Raw genomic sequence first — 13870 nt, forward strand, 5'->3', positions numbered from 1 at the left:
TGCCATCCATCACTGTCTATTCTCTCTCCCCCTCCATTTTATCTATTACTTGGTTATTTTGAATGATTTTCGCCAATTGTAGAGGAGTAAATAGGGGTGTGTCTCCTGTTAGGGTTTTTGGTGTTAGTGCCTGAGATTGTTTAGTGGTTTACTATTTACAATTAAATCAGGGGGTGTGACATCTCCATGAGACCCCTCATCTGTCACATGCATTATACCCACAGGGCCTTCTGGGTCCTGAATTCTGGAAGACCAGCCGAGCCATAGACTTGACTGGTAGAGTTAGGGCATGAATAACAGAAGAAGGAACACTGGGGAAAAGAAGAGGGAATCAGGTATGTGAGAAGTAGAAGGAAAAGAAGAAGGGAGAAAGAGAAAAGAACTGTATGTCATGAGAAAGGGGTGCAGTCATGCCACCAACTGGCTTTAAGTGGACCAGAAAAATGGAAGCGATAAATTCTATCCCCTTAATATATCTCAACTCTGTCTCTTTCTCCTCCCCCAATGCCACCATTCATCATCTCCATCTTAGATTATCGTAACAGTCTCCTTATTTGTTTCCATGTCTCCAACCCCACTCCCACCAGTGCAGTCTCCTTAGGACAATCTTACAAAAAAAGAAAATATAATTATTTTGCCCACCCTCCCTCTCCAAGCCTATTCATAATCTGTTCATGTTTGCAAATGTTTTTAATGGGGAAAAGCTGATAAGTTGAACTTTTAAAAGGCATGTGTAAAGTTGCTTTTAAATGGAGAAAATGGAGGCCCAGAGAAGTTTTGTAATCTTTGTGAAGTTTCCCAGTAGGTACTACCCCATAAACATTACTGAGTATGCTGACTACTAAGTCCTCTGTTAAATCACTGATCCTTGCTACCTGTCAGGTAAAAGAATGGCAGAGTTCTCTAATCTTTAAGTCCTATTGATTGGGTTAAAATTTATTGGGAGGTACTTATTGTCCTGGTCAGTCTTTAAAATCCAGAAGATAAAAAATAATCTGATCCAATTAAAAGGATGTTTCCCCCCTACTATGAGAAATTAGCATCTTTTCTTTGTTCCAATTTTCCAGGAAGTTTCACAATAGATTCCAACCCTGGGCCAGTTTATGGCTCTCTTGGTACTTAATTGATTTAAAGTGGCAGAGAGTTCATGCTCAGAAATTCTTCCTCTCTAGGCAAAGAGTTAATAAGGATCCATCCTTTCTGTCTCAATTCTGATACAATTCATTCCATATGTGGTAAAAATGAAAAGATATAAAAAATAACACAATGTTATTTCTTACCAAATTCACAGCAGGAGATAGATAGATAGATGATAGGTAGATAGATAAACAGATAGATAGATAGATAGATAGATGATAGATAGATAAACAGATATCTTAATCCCCAAAGATCCCTAAATTTTTCCCATTTTATTTTATTTTATTTTTTAATTTTTCCCATTTTAATCTATTTTTATATAGACTTGCTACCTAATTGTTATATCCAGTCTAATTTTTTTCCCTCTGTATTCAGTGATATCTTTTTTTTTTTCCCACAGTAGAAGTAACGAGTATAGGAAATAGTTTTTAAGGTGAATTTTTAAGGGGAGCTTTTATTCACCTTATTTTCCATGTTATTTTCCATCCTTAGTTGAATGTGAATGGGTTATTTTAAATGAAGTTCCAAACTATTTCAAGGTGTATTACTGTCAAATGACTTGTTTTCACACAGCAATCATAAGTTAGTGCCTCTTCCATCTGAGCACTGTTGGGTACATCTTTCTCTTTTTAGGAGTGATTGTTAATATATAATAACAGCCCCATCTACTATTCTAATGAAGTTATCAGTCACTTCATCAGATGCTGCAGGAGAAAGATAAAATTAAAGTTGAGTTTGTCTGCCCAGTAGTAGAATGGGTTCCAGAAATAAATTGGACTATAACTCTTCATAGAATCATTACATTACAGGGACCACCGAGTAAGAGATTTTTGTCAAATTAGTCTATACCATCAAAACAATTTGTACTTTGAAGCCTCGCCAGTTTGTGTTGCTATGCAAAGGACTCCTACATGATCTACTTGAGATGAGGTGTAATACAAGAGCCGCCCTGGGACTCTGACTACATATAGTCCAGAAGTTGATTTCCTGGTCCAACAGTAGGAGTGAAATAAATCCCCCAATTCTGAGGAAATGTTTTAGATTTTTCAATGTGCATGTTAGGATTATCATTTTGGATATAAAAATAGATTCCCTCTTATTTCTGTTTTTTCTTCTACAGTGTTTCCTTTCACATTTCCCTTGTATATTTGTCAAAATGCCATCAGATTCAGAAAGAAATGAAGACACCAGGGGCAGGAGGATGGGGAGGGTGGTGGAGTCAATGAGTGGGAGCCCCACTTGAGATACTCTTGAAATCAGGGTACTGGAAGGAACAGGCAGGAAATAGAGGAATAGGAGGCTTGAAATGGAGAATATGGAGAGGCTGCAGATGCCGGTAATGACAAAGTCTAGACTGTGATGGTGGGAGTGAGTGACTGAGATAGGATAGAGGCCAAAGTAATTGGAGAGAGAAGCCCAGAATATCACAAGTATTGTCCCTCTGAATATAAAAATCACTGAGAGTTAGGACTGATGCAGTGTGAGGATTGACAACCAGCCCGGCGTGAACATCTCTGAGGAAAGAATGGGATGACTAGGGGTCGGCAGGTGACTGCAACAAGTAAGGATTCTGGTTGGTGTGTCTGATGGCAAGAGCCCCAAAGGAGCTGAGGGCTTAAAGGCAGGTGAGAGGGTCAGGCCTTCTGGAAGGAAATGAGGAGTGAGGAGGCTACTTATGGCAGTTTTAGGTCCATTTGGAGGCAGAGTGTAAGAAAAATTCATGCAACTTGTTAAGGCTGCTGGGGAGGCGGTGCCTTCAGGGTATGGCCAGGTTTCAGTTAGAAGAAGAAAGGAGAAGGACCAATAGGAGGAGAGGTGAAGGATGAAGGGGATTTGGGTGTGTTCCAGAGAATGTAGTGGAAGGGTTTAGGAAGAGATGAGGGAGGGAGCCCAACTGGGGGATACAGGGAGGTAGAGAGGCTGAGGATGGTGTGCCCCCCTATAGAGTGCACAATGACAGACTCATCCGCGTTAGCAGAACAGCAGTGCTGGGCCAATAGTTCAGAGCCCAGGGCCCCGTGGAGTTGACGTCTCACCTACCGTGCACTCAGAAATCTTTGTGTAGTTCTGCCGGTTGCCCTGACACAGGATCTCTGGATTAATCTGGAGCCAGGGGAGAAGGAGGGAGCCAGGGCCCAGAAAGGGGTTGGCCCAGTGCACTCCAGTCCCAGCAGTTTCACTACTGCTCCCTCACAGGTTTATTCACTCAGTAAACCTTCCTGAATCCTCATCGTGCTCCTGTATGACACAAGGGTTAGATTACGCCAGATCCCTGCCTCCATTCTCCCACTGAGACATGCAAACATGTGATTGCAATCTAATGGGATAGGGGAGAGTTAAAGAGTTTTGTTTAATTTAATAATTTAGTTCAGGGTTTTTGTGTGTGGGTCTTATGTACCAGCAGAGCATACATATAGGGTTCTTTAAAAGGCAATTGGTCTATGGATCTGGAGCTCAGTGGGAAGCACAGGACAGAAGTGTAGGTTTGTAAATTTGGAAGGCTTATGGGGGGTGTCCAACAAATGATAAATAACAGCCCTTCTCTTCACGTGAGTTCTAGATCAAAAAATGAAAGGGGAGAAAGATAAAACTCAGAGTGGAGAACATAGCTCGCACCTGCAGAGAAGGAGCTTTTGCAATGCTGAACACCAGCATTCGATGGAATTACCCATTCGGTGACAGATAAACTCTCAGGGGCTGCCCCTGTTAGGTCAGGGCCTTGGCCATGAAGCTTATGTGCTTGGGAACAGTGGTGGCACACAGTCCTGAGACAACAAGGGATGTGTTGAGCTAAGCAGACTCAGTTCATTCTTCCCAAATCTATCGATTTAATAACTGACTCAACCTACCAAAGGGTCAAGGAAGTGAGAAGAGGAAAAGGGACCAGGAGGGTTTCACTTGTGGGGACATTTCCACAGGGAAGGAATCATCAGGAGTGGGGAAAAAGCATCTTCCCTGCCCCTCACCTCTTAATGAAATCAGACAAAATGAGGGCACGGGCAGTGAGGAGAAGATGCCGGAGCAGGGACTCTGGGGCACTAGAAACCAGAAAAGGGTGAGTCCCCATCGTAAGAGAAAGAAGACTCTCATTTAAGTGACTAAGCCTGACTCTGTCTGTCACTCCAAGAGTTTCTTGAATGTGATGATTGTATGTTAATAAAATTTTGCCTGCATGACTCTCAGTGTTTTCAAAGTGTTTCCTATACATTTTTTTTAATGAATACTCACCACTTAGAAAACCATAAGATAAATAGTATTTCACTGCGATCTTGTAGAGGAGGCCACTGGCATCCAGAGAACGTGAATAACTTAATCATAATCACTCAGCTAGTCAGGAGAATGCTCAGGCCTGAATCCTGGATTCTGACAACTGGCACACAGACAGCCCTCTCTCTAGGTACATCGCTGGAAAAATACATGTCGATCATCTCCTTTGAGTCTGTGATTGTTTAAAAGAAGGATGACTGCAATGATCGTCTGCTATTAGTTATGGCACGATACTAATAGGACAATTAGAAAACACAAGAGCTTCTATTCTTCATAAGAGCGAAATAATTGTAATAAATTATCTGTATGTTGGACATCAGATGAGTATTCCTCTAACTGTGACATAATTGGGTTCTTTTGGGCTCTTTAGTACAGGAGGAGATTCAAAGCTGAGGCAAGTTATACAATATCTGAGAAAACATGTATTTAGCGTCAATGCGACGTTGTGACTTGTATGGCAGTTTTCACCTAATAATTTAAAAATAGCATTTAACGTAAAGAAGTTGAACCTCGAGATTTTTTTCCCCCAAAAGTGTACTTGTCCCCAGTCTGTAGCAGGACTCCCTCCAACATTCCCTAAGCCTTAATTAAATAAGAGCAGGAGAGAGCACTGGGCTTGGGTTCAGGATAAATATCCCCGGCTTGAACGGGAGCTGTTGCTTTAATGACTTGGAATGCATCCAGAAGGCTTGGAGGGGCCAGCAGGCGAAGCTGACAGCTACTGGATCTTGCAGCAATAACCTTCTAACCAATTAAAAGCTGAGCTAGAAATAATGGTTTGTCACTGAGTGGTGTTTCAGAAACCAATTGGTCCAGATTAACCAGAGGATTAACTTTTCTAACTGAATTTAAAGGTCACGGGAAGCTGACTTTAATGAAAAGAAAGAGAAAAAGCATTCAATTAGAAGGGGAAAACTTACATATAGAAATTAGGTTAATAGATCTTGCTGTATTATTTATAGACGAGTAACCAAACTGCTGTCTTCTTTTACAGCAAGAGTTCATAGTCAAGGATAAATATGTTCATTATAAAAAAGAAAGTTAAATGAGAAATCAAGTATTTCTAAGGGATTCCTCTATCGGAAAGGACATGGATGGGCTTCCAACCTCCACAAGTGTGTTCATTTTTAGAAAGGATTCTTGGTAGGTAAATCCAACCTACTTTTGACTGATACTAACTCTGATGGGATCGAAGTGCAGTTAATGATTGGACCATCTGCCTTGTGGGGTCCCAACTCATCAGATGGCACTTGTGTGGGTAAGACCACCCCAGCGGCCCATCTTTATCAGAGCAAGTGAGGCGTGTGCAGAGGAAAGGCTCCAGTGCCACTTGCAAAGCTTTTCACCCCTTGTATGAAGGATGACGTGTCTTGTTCCTCTAAGATGCACCTCTTCATACAGTAACCAACTCCAACAGCATCCATCTCCTGGTGGGCCTGTCAACCCCTTACACATGAAGTGGAAATAGTTTGCTACGGGTGCAAGAGTCTTGGGATAGACCATCCATGAGTTACTGGTGCGCAGTTCCATGTTAAAATGATTTCCAGTTTCAAGTTATTTCCTGTGCCTAGGACGCAGTAGGTTTAATAATCACTTATGGAGAGAAGGTTGGGTGAAGGGGAGTTGAAGGGAAAGAAAGAGGGAGGAAAGTTGATCTGAGGGAAGCAAGATGTTGCTGTTGACTGGAAGGGATTAGAAGGGCCCAAGTCAGTTCGGTGCTGTCATATGTGTAGAAGTTAAGCGGACTGGATTTTGATGTGAAGACTAGCATCATGTCAGAGTGTGTGAAGGACCTTAGAGAAGTATAACCCCCCAACTGGTTCAAGGGAGCCTTTTGCTCCCTCTCTGTGATATGTATCAGCAGCCCTTAAAAGGAACCAATCCTACCCAAGCCAGGCAGGGACTGGCATTTTCGGCAGGATCTGAACTCTTACAATGGATCTATTCACAGACATACCAGACCCAGACAATTTTCTGGACTCTCTCCCCTGGTTAGTTGGTCTAATGCTCAGTCCAGCTGGAATATCCTTCTGAATAGGGTTGAGCACTCATTAAAAGTTCCTCAGGGAGAGAAACCAGATTTTATGCCTATATTCAGGGATAATTTTCAGTTGGTGTGCTCTGGTTTGGCTCTGCTGACTATTAAGAGATCAAAGTGGTTTTGTACCTGTGGAAAAGGGCTGTTGCCATTAGCACCTCCCACCTCATAACGCTCCCCACCTTTGCCGCCCTCACCTCTCCTTCGCTATCCAGCAACCAAAGGCCTGGCCCAGAAGGGGACCTCCAGGACTCTGAACCACCCACCCCTGCAACCAACGCCCACTCTTAAGGGTCGGGTAGAATAGTTCAGATATCGCTCCTGCCTATATCTGTGCTCTACCGTCAGTGGGTATTAATGCTTCTTATGTGTATCCCCCCATTGTTTCAGTTTAGAGAGGTCCCCACACGGACTCCGCTTGACTCAGAAACACCTAAGTAAATTATCTGCAGCTGAACCAGTGAAGCTGTTGGTCAACATCCTTCACCTGTAAACACTGAGGCTGGACCTATATATCCCAAAGTGAAGCTTAGAGCTTACTGTGGCCGGCCTTATTTTCACGTGAAGGTGGTCAAACTAGTTTTCTTCACATAAAATAAACTTTGCTGACTGAATGAAAATGGACCAGTTAGGGGGATTGAATTAACCAAATAGTTGACGACCTCACTTCATTCCAGGTATAACCTTGGGGTTAGCATTTTATAGCAAGAAACATGAGCATTTCAATCCTTCTCAGCTTCAGCAGAAGTCTTTTGTCATAGTTCATTTTTCTAAGCTATCAGTTTAAGCTTTTTTTCCTTTTAAATCAGTTTGACTCAAATCATAAGAGTAGCTGTGACCAGATTGGCAAATGTCCCTATTTTACACCTGCTAAAAAGTTCTTGTCTTTCTAGTAACATTTCACCTCAAAGTCAAGTCACCCCTCCCGTGGAGGGGTAGCCTGCGGCTGAGCGGAGTGGTGTTTGCTCCACTTCCGAGACCCGGCTGAGCTGCAGTTGATAGGTTTTGTGAAAAGCGCAGTCAGCAAATGCTGCTGGAGTTCTGCTCGTGAGCCATGTCCTCCTCTGAGTTGTAGGGACTCGGCAAGGAGCAAAACCAAGTCCCTTCCCTGCGGGGCCTTAAAATAATCCTAAACGTCCATGCTGCTTGCTGGAAAAGAATCAGAAATTCCCAAAATGTTTTGATGCTCTTAAAAAAGACTCTGCTAAATTATTTTTTTATCTTCTTTTCCATTCATTCTAGTGGCTGTGTTTTTCCATATTATATCCTGGCTGGAAATGAGCAAACCTAAAAAGAAGGGAAAAACCTCAGATACTTCCTGTTAGAGTTACCATTTATTTATGCTCCAGATCGTTAGATGTAATCCTAATCAACTACTTCCCCATACATTTTCCACAAAGGGAGCACCTTTAGTAGAATGCCTAGTGCTCAGGATGGCTCTATCCTGGGGTCCTCCCTGTATTGCACAGGGGCAGCCCTCATGCTGGTACCTCAGTAGGGAAAATTCTTCCCTGCACATCTCCACCTGTGCAAGTTCAGTCTTCTTGGTCATTTGCAGACTCACTGCTTTGGTGTATACGTTCCCTCCGTATGTGGGATAGCCTTTAAAATTGAGGACGTTAGGGGCGCCTGGGTGGCTCAGTCGTTAAGCGTCTGCCTTCGGCTCAGGTCATGATCCCAGGGTCCTGAGATCGAGCCCCGCATCGGGCTCCCTGCTCCCACTCCCCCTGCTTGTGTTCCCTCTCTCGCTCTCTCTCTCTCTGTCAAATAAATAAATAAAATCTTTAAAAAAATAATAATAAAAAAATAAAATTGAGGACGTTACAGCCAGGCGGAAACTGCTCCCTCCCCTCAAATCCTTGCTTAAACATTGCCCACCCCAGGATTTCCTCTCAGAGTCCCTGGCACGGAGCTCATCTCTCTTTCCTCTTCCAAGGCCCGTTCTTTAGCAAGTTCCTGCAGTCTATCCTGAAGTAGGGCCCTTTGTGCGTGCATCTGCCTCTTTTTCTAAAGCATGAGCTTCTAGAGTACCAAGACTGCTGTATTTTAATCATTTTTGTATTTCCCAGAGTACCTAGCACAGTGAGTTACACAGAGTAGTCTCTTAATAAATGCTTATTGAATTGAATAGAATAAAATAATTTACCGTCAGTGCGGTCCTTTATCACTGACTTGAAAAGATGGAGAGAGAGAAAATTGGGTTAAGCTGAGCTATACTCATTTTTGCAATATACTACACCAGACATAAAGATCGTTCAATATATTTGTTTCAACTTTCTTATAGAATATTCCTTCAATTCACAGATATACTGTATATTGGAATGCTGAAGTGAATTACACATGAGGGTACCCTGTCTAAAGTATACGGAGTTTATAGAATTGCCTAGGCTTTCTGGGACCTCCAAAATGAGAGAAATAAAGCCCATCAAACTTTTTCTGAAAGCCACGGGAGAGGAATAACGTACAAAAAGGTAATCATGCAGGAGCAGCCGCAACCAGACTCCCTAAGTTGTGTCAAACTGCCTGACTAGTTAGAGCCATGTTCAAGGGCATCTCCCGCCTTTTGCTCTAACTCTCCATCCCTCTGCTGCCTTGGGAAACATGCTCTCATTAAAAGGGGTGGGAAACTAGCCACATCATTACATTCACTTAAGGCAGAGTTTAGCTGGTCAGTTCTCACCGCTGTCAGCAAGAGCTACCACTTTGGGATTTTGAGCACTTATAGGCCTCATGGTTTGGGTTGGGATTTTTATTTGTCTTACTTTAAAATTTACATGTCTTGAGAACAACTAAAATTCACAAGAACAAACTAATTAATGGATTCCATTTTTGACAGCTACAAGAAGACGGATGAGAAAGGAACATGCTTCCGGCAGCGTGTTATCAATTGGGAGGCAACAGTGCATTCCCTCTGTGTGGAACAGTGAGCTGGAACCGACCCTGACAGATGACACGGCCCTTTGACGGTGATGCCTGTACGAGCTGACAGCTCCACTTGCAGTCAGTCAAGTCCACACTTTGCAGCAGAATTTTAACGGGCTTGATTTGCAGAATATGCTTTGCCTACTTCTCAGCTGGTAGCAGAAGTGAATAACAATTTCAAAGCATTCACAGTAAATAGTGGATTCAAGGATCTCTTCCCCAACTTTCCTTTCCCATCAAAACTAAGAGTAATAACAGTACATAAAGCATAATCTTGGAGAAAACCTGTAGGAGACCTAGGAAAGGAACCATCCTGCCCTTAAAATGAGGTTTCCTATAAATCAAGGTAGTTCCCATATTAGTCAAAATCTCTTAGGAAGGACATGATGCCAAAGTTCCCAGGGTAATTAGGATTTAATCATAAAAATAAGTGTGTGTGTGTGTGTGTGTGTGTATGTATGCATGTGTGTGTGTGTGCGTGTGTATGCATATGTATGTGTGTGTATATATATCCAAATTGCAGTAAAGGGACTGGCTGATTTCATTATGTTTTTAAAACTTACTGAATGTGCTGAAAAACTGCTTCCAAATATAAGAATATTTTCCTTTAAGGGAATTCGTCTTACTCATTCACTCCCAGGTTTTAGATCATGCTTTTTTATTTTATCTTTTTTTGCAATCTATTCTCTTTGAACAAGACATCTGCATGAAGCTGATTTTCCTGTGTGACTTCTATAGAGTTACTATTCTGCGTCTCAATTCCTGCACAATAAAATGTAGCTAATCACCCTGTCACCACCAACACACCTCACAGGCTCAGAGCAAGAAATAAGGGCATCTGGGGTTGCAAACTAGTGACTGGAAGGCCAAATTGGATTGGCAGGGGTGTTGTGAATTTGAATGCCTCTAGGCTGGGCAGGTACCCTCCAGCTTCCAAAGCCTCTGCTCCTTGTCTAACACTGTGTCTCTTTGCACATTTACGTAACTTGCCTGGGCTAGGAAGACAATTGGATTTATGACCTTGGCATCATCAACCAAAGTATACTCACTCCTGCTCAGAGAAACACAGAGTAAGTCTATCATTGTTGGTTTCAAAAGACTCACCATAAATGGAAGAAATAAATAGAATTTAATGGTGGAGACAGGCAAATGCAAATGAAATAAGCATACAGTTACAAAGAACCACTACAGTGAAGGATAGTATTGGGATATATTGCAAACTCTGTTCCAAGGATGGTAACTAGCACTGAGCCACACACACTCTTAGCCAGTCCTCCCCTCCATCCCTAGAGCCCTCACCCAATAGACAAACATTAGAGAGCCAAAACTAGCAATCTTTTCTCAGGCCAAAGCAAGGGACTTATTTGTTACTTGGGTTATCGAGACAATTAGGATAACTGACCCAAGCTTCACATATGTATAATTACAAAAGATTAGAGAAGTCCCAGGGAAGGCAACTGCCCCAAGCTTCACATATGAATACTTACAAAAGATTAGAGAAATCCTAGGGAAGGCATATGTGGGAGAGATGAGTTTCTGAAATGTCTTGAAGAAGAAAAGGTTTGTGGATTGGTGGAGGAAATGAAGAAGTCATTTTAAGCAGAGAGCATGGTTAATGCAAACGTTCAGTGATGAGAAAGACTAAGTTATCATCACTAGAATGGAGCCCATGTGGTTTGTAATGAGGAAAAGATAAGGCTGGGCTCCCTGGATTGACTACAAACACAAAGTATTACAGCATGCCAATTTGTAAGGAAACACATTTCATAGACTGCATACAAAAGCCAAGTAAAATGTAATGACCTTCCATTTGTTTTATGGTAATTGGACATTTATTTCATAAAGTAAGTGCTGCTATTATACCGTGACCCGTGATAAAAAGGAAAACTTCTCAGTTTACATTTCACCCATCATAACCTTGAATATTAAAATAAACTTACATGCTCCATTAACTAGAAAATAATTCCCTTCCATGCTTTGAATTTGCCTAGGGTGTGGTTCTCAGTGAGGACAAGTTCAATTGATATGCTTGAAGAATTCTAATTAAGAAACAAGGTAATTTCAAAGGTATGACATTTAATGCATTACTAGCGTCTTTTTTAATGCATGTTTTTATTCCATTCTTCAATTTCTTGAAACCCCATATTTTTTTAAGGTTTAACTTTGTGATTCCTATATCAATTAAACCTTATCAGCTAATTTCTTATCCCATAGATGAAAATTATCATAGGCTGATAAAGGGTATTTGATTAATGCTTAGTATGCTTAGAATAATGTATCAATGAGCATTAGTTGGATATTTATATGCTAAGTGCTTTGGTAGTATTCAAAGAATTATTTTTTCCCCTCTAATGAAGCAGTTGATGATATAAAATAGATAATTGTAGATAACAGATATCCTTATTAAATTAATGCTTTTTGCCAGGTTTCTCTTTTCTTGAATCTCTGGATAATCGATTTTTATTTGCAAAGCCCTTGACCAATTAAAAGAGAGAGAAACACAAAATGGTTATAACATCAAATAGATTATATACGAGTTTTAAATAATATGGGTAGACTGTAAAAGATTCTAAGAAAATTTCCCATCATAGATGGAAAAATGAGGGAACAACATTCAAATAAGTAACTCTAGTCAGGTAACAGACGAGTATCCAAGTGAGACAGGATGCCCAAGTGCTTGGGGCATCCAGGACTGTGGTCTCCTCAATGGCCAATGCATGCTGCATCCACACTACATTCCCACAGTGAAACCAAAAGCCTCTTTGCAGGAAAGACACAACCCAACATTACTTTGCACGGGAGTGAGAAAATCAAGGCAGTCAGGAAATACGTGGTGATTTGGGTCACCATCTTAACTGTGACTGGATTTGTCCCCCTCTTTTTTAACCAGGATAATCAACGGTTTTTGTCAGGACATTACCCTAAGCATGTAAGCATTCGAGACAGGATGATAGATGGCAGAAACCAAGGTAATAGCTCCTGGCTGGAACAACCTCCATGTTCAAAGCAAGTCTTTTTTTTTTTTAAGATTTTATTTATTTATTTGACAGAGAGAGACACAGAGAGAGAGGGAACACAAGCAGGGGGAGTGGGAGAGGGAGAAGCGGACTTCCCGCCGAGCAGGGAGCCCGATGCAGGGCTCGATCCCAGGACCCTGGGATCATGACCTGAGCTGAAGGCAGACGCTTAACGACTGAGCCACCCAGGCGCCCCTCAAAGCAAGTCTTAAAGTTAATTAAGAACTTTCTTTTTGATTGTTTCTATACACTGAAATCAACTTATCTGTTTTATGAATTTTCTACAAAAGAGTTGTATGGAATTATGTGGGTTGGCCTATTCTTCTTTCCTCCTAAGTGGAAGATAAAATTTAAAAAATGATATAAGAACTTCTGTCTGATGTTAAGTGACAATTTTATTCAATAAGAACTTCTTCATAACAGATGTAGCTAGAAATGAGTGTGTTAACTGCAAATAGGTCTTTTCAAAACCTATTCATCTTTTTTTTTTTTTTTTGAAGATTTTACTTCTTTGAGAGAGAGAGAGAGCACAGGCAGGAAGGGGGAGGGAGAGGGAGAATCAGGCTTCCCACTGAGCAGGGAGCCCCATGTGGAGCTGGATCCCAGGACCCTGGGATCATGACCTGAGCCAAAGGCAGCTGCTTAACCAAAGCAAAACCGACTGAGCCACCCAGGCACCCCCAAAACCTATTAGTCTTATCAGCAATCATTTACTCTTTCTTTCTTTTCTTTCCTACACACAATTCTGGCCTCAGTTGCATTAGGTTCACCTTCCCACATCTTCTGGGACTCTACCAAATGGATCTTAGAGACGCCAGGAAAACCAACACACAGTGTAGCCACCATCTCTTTGCTGACATGGTCCCTTGCTGTTTGCTCAGGCTCCAGATTCCTTCCTTTCCCTTCATTTCTTCATCCATTCAGTAAAAATTGATGGACTGTGTGTCAGGCTGTGCTCAGTGCTGAAGAAACAATGCTGAACCCCGTAGGCTTGGTCACTACCCCTGGGGCGTAGTTGGCAGAGGCAGCTATGTAAGCAGTTACAGCCCAATCCAGGAGAGGCTGAAACAGGGAAACCTGGAAGGGGAGCCCAACCCAAAGGCCTGGAGACACTTCCGGGAGGAGATGACATTTCAGCAGATACCTAAACACAAAAGGAAATTGGCCAGCGAAGGGGTGGAAGGTGTTCCTGGCAGACAGCGTAGCATATGCTGATGCCCAGATGCAAGGAATGTGAAGGACATTCAGGATGGCTGGGACGTGGCACACTTGGGAGGGGATGGTGGAGACGGGCCCGAAGCTGCACAGCTGGGCAGGGGCAAGGTCCTGCGGGGCCTTATAAACCATGTCAAGCTAAGAGTTCATCCTTAGAGAATGGGGGGGCATTGCAGGAACTTCCGTTTGAACCACATATATGTTATCTACACTCCCCTTGTTATCAAGGGCAACGAAGGGAGAGAGGCCATAATTTCTCTCCTTGACAAATACC

This window comes from Halichoerus grypus, chromosome 9 (assembly GCF_964656455.1).
Source record: "Halichoerus grypus chromosome 9, mHalGry1.hap1.1, whole genome shotgun sequence".
NCBI lineage: Eukaryota > Metazoa > Chordata > Mammalia > Carnivora > Phocidae > Halichoerus > Halichoerus grypus.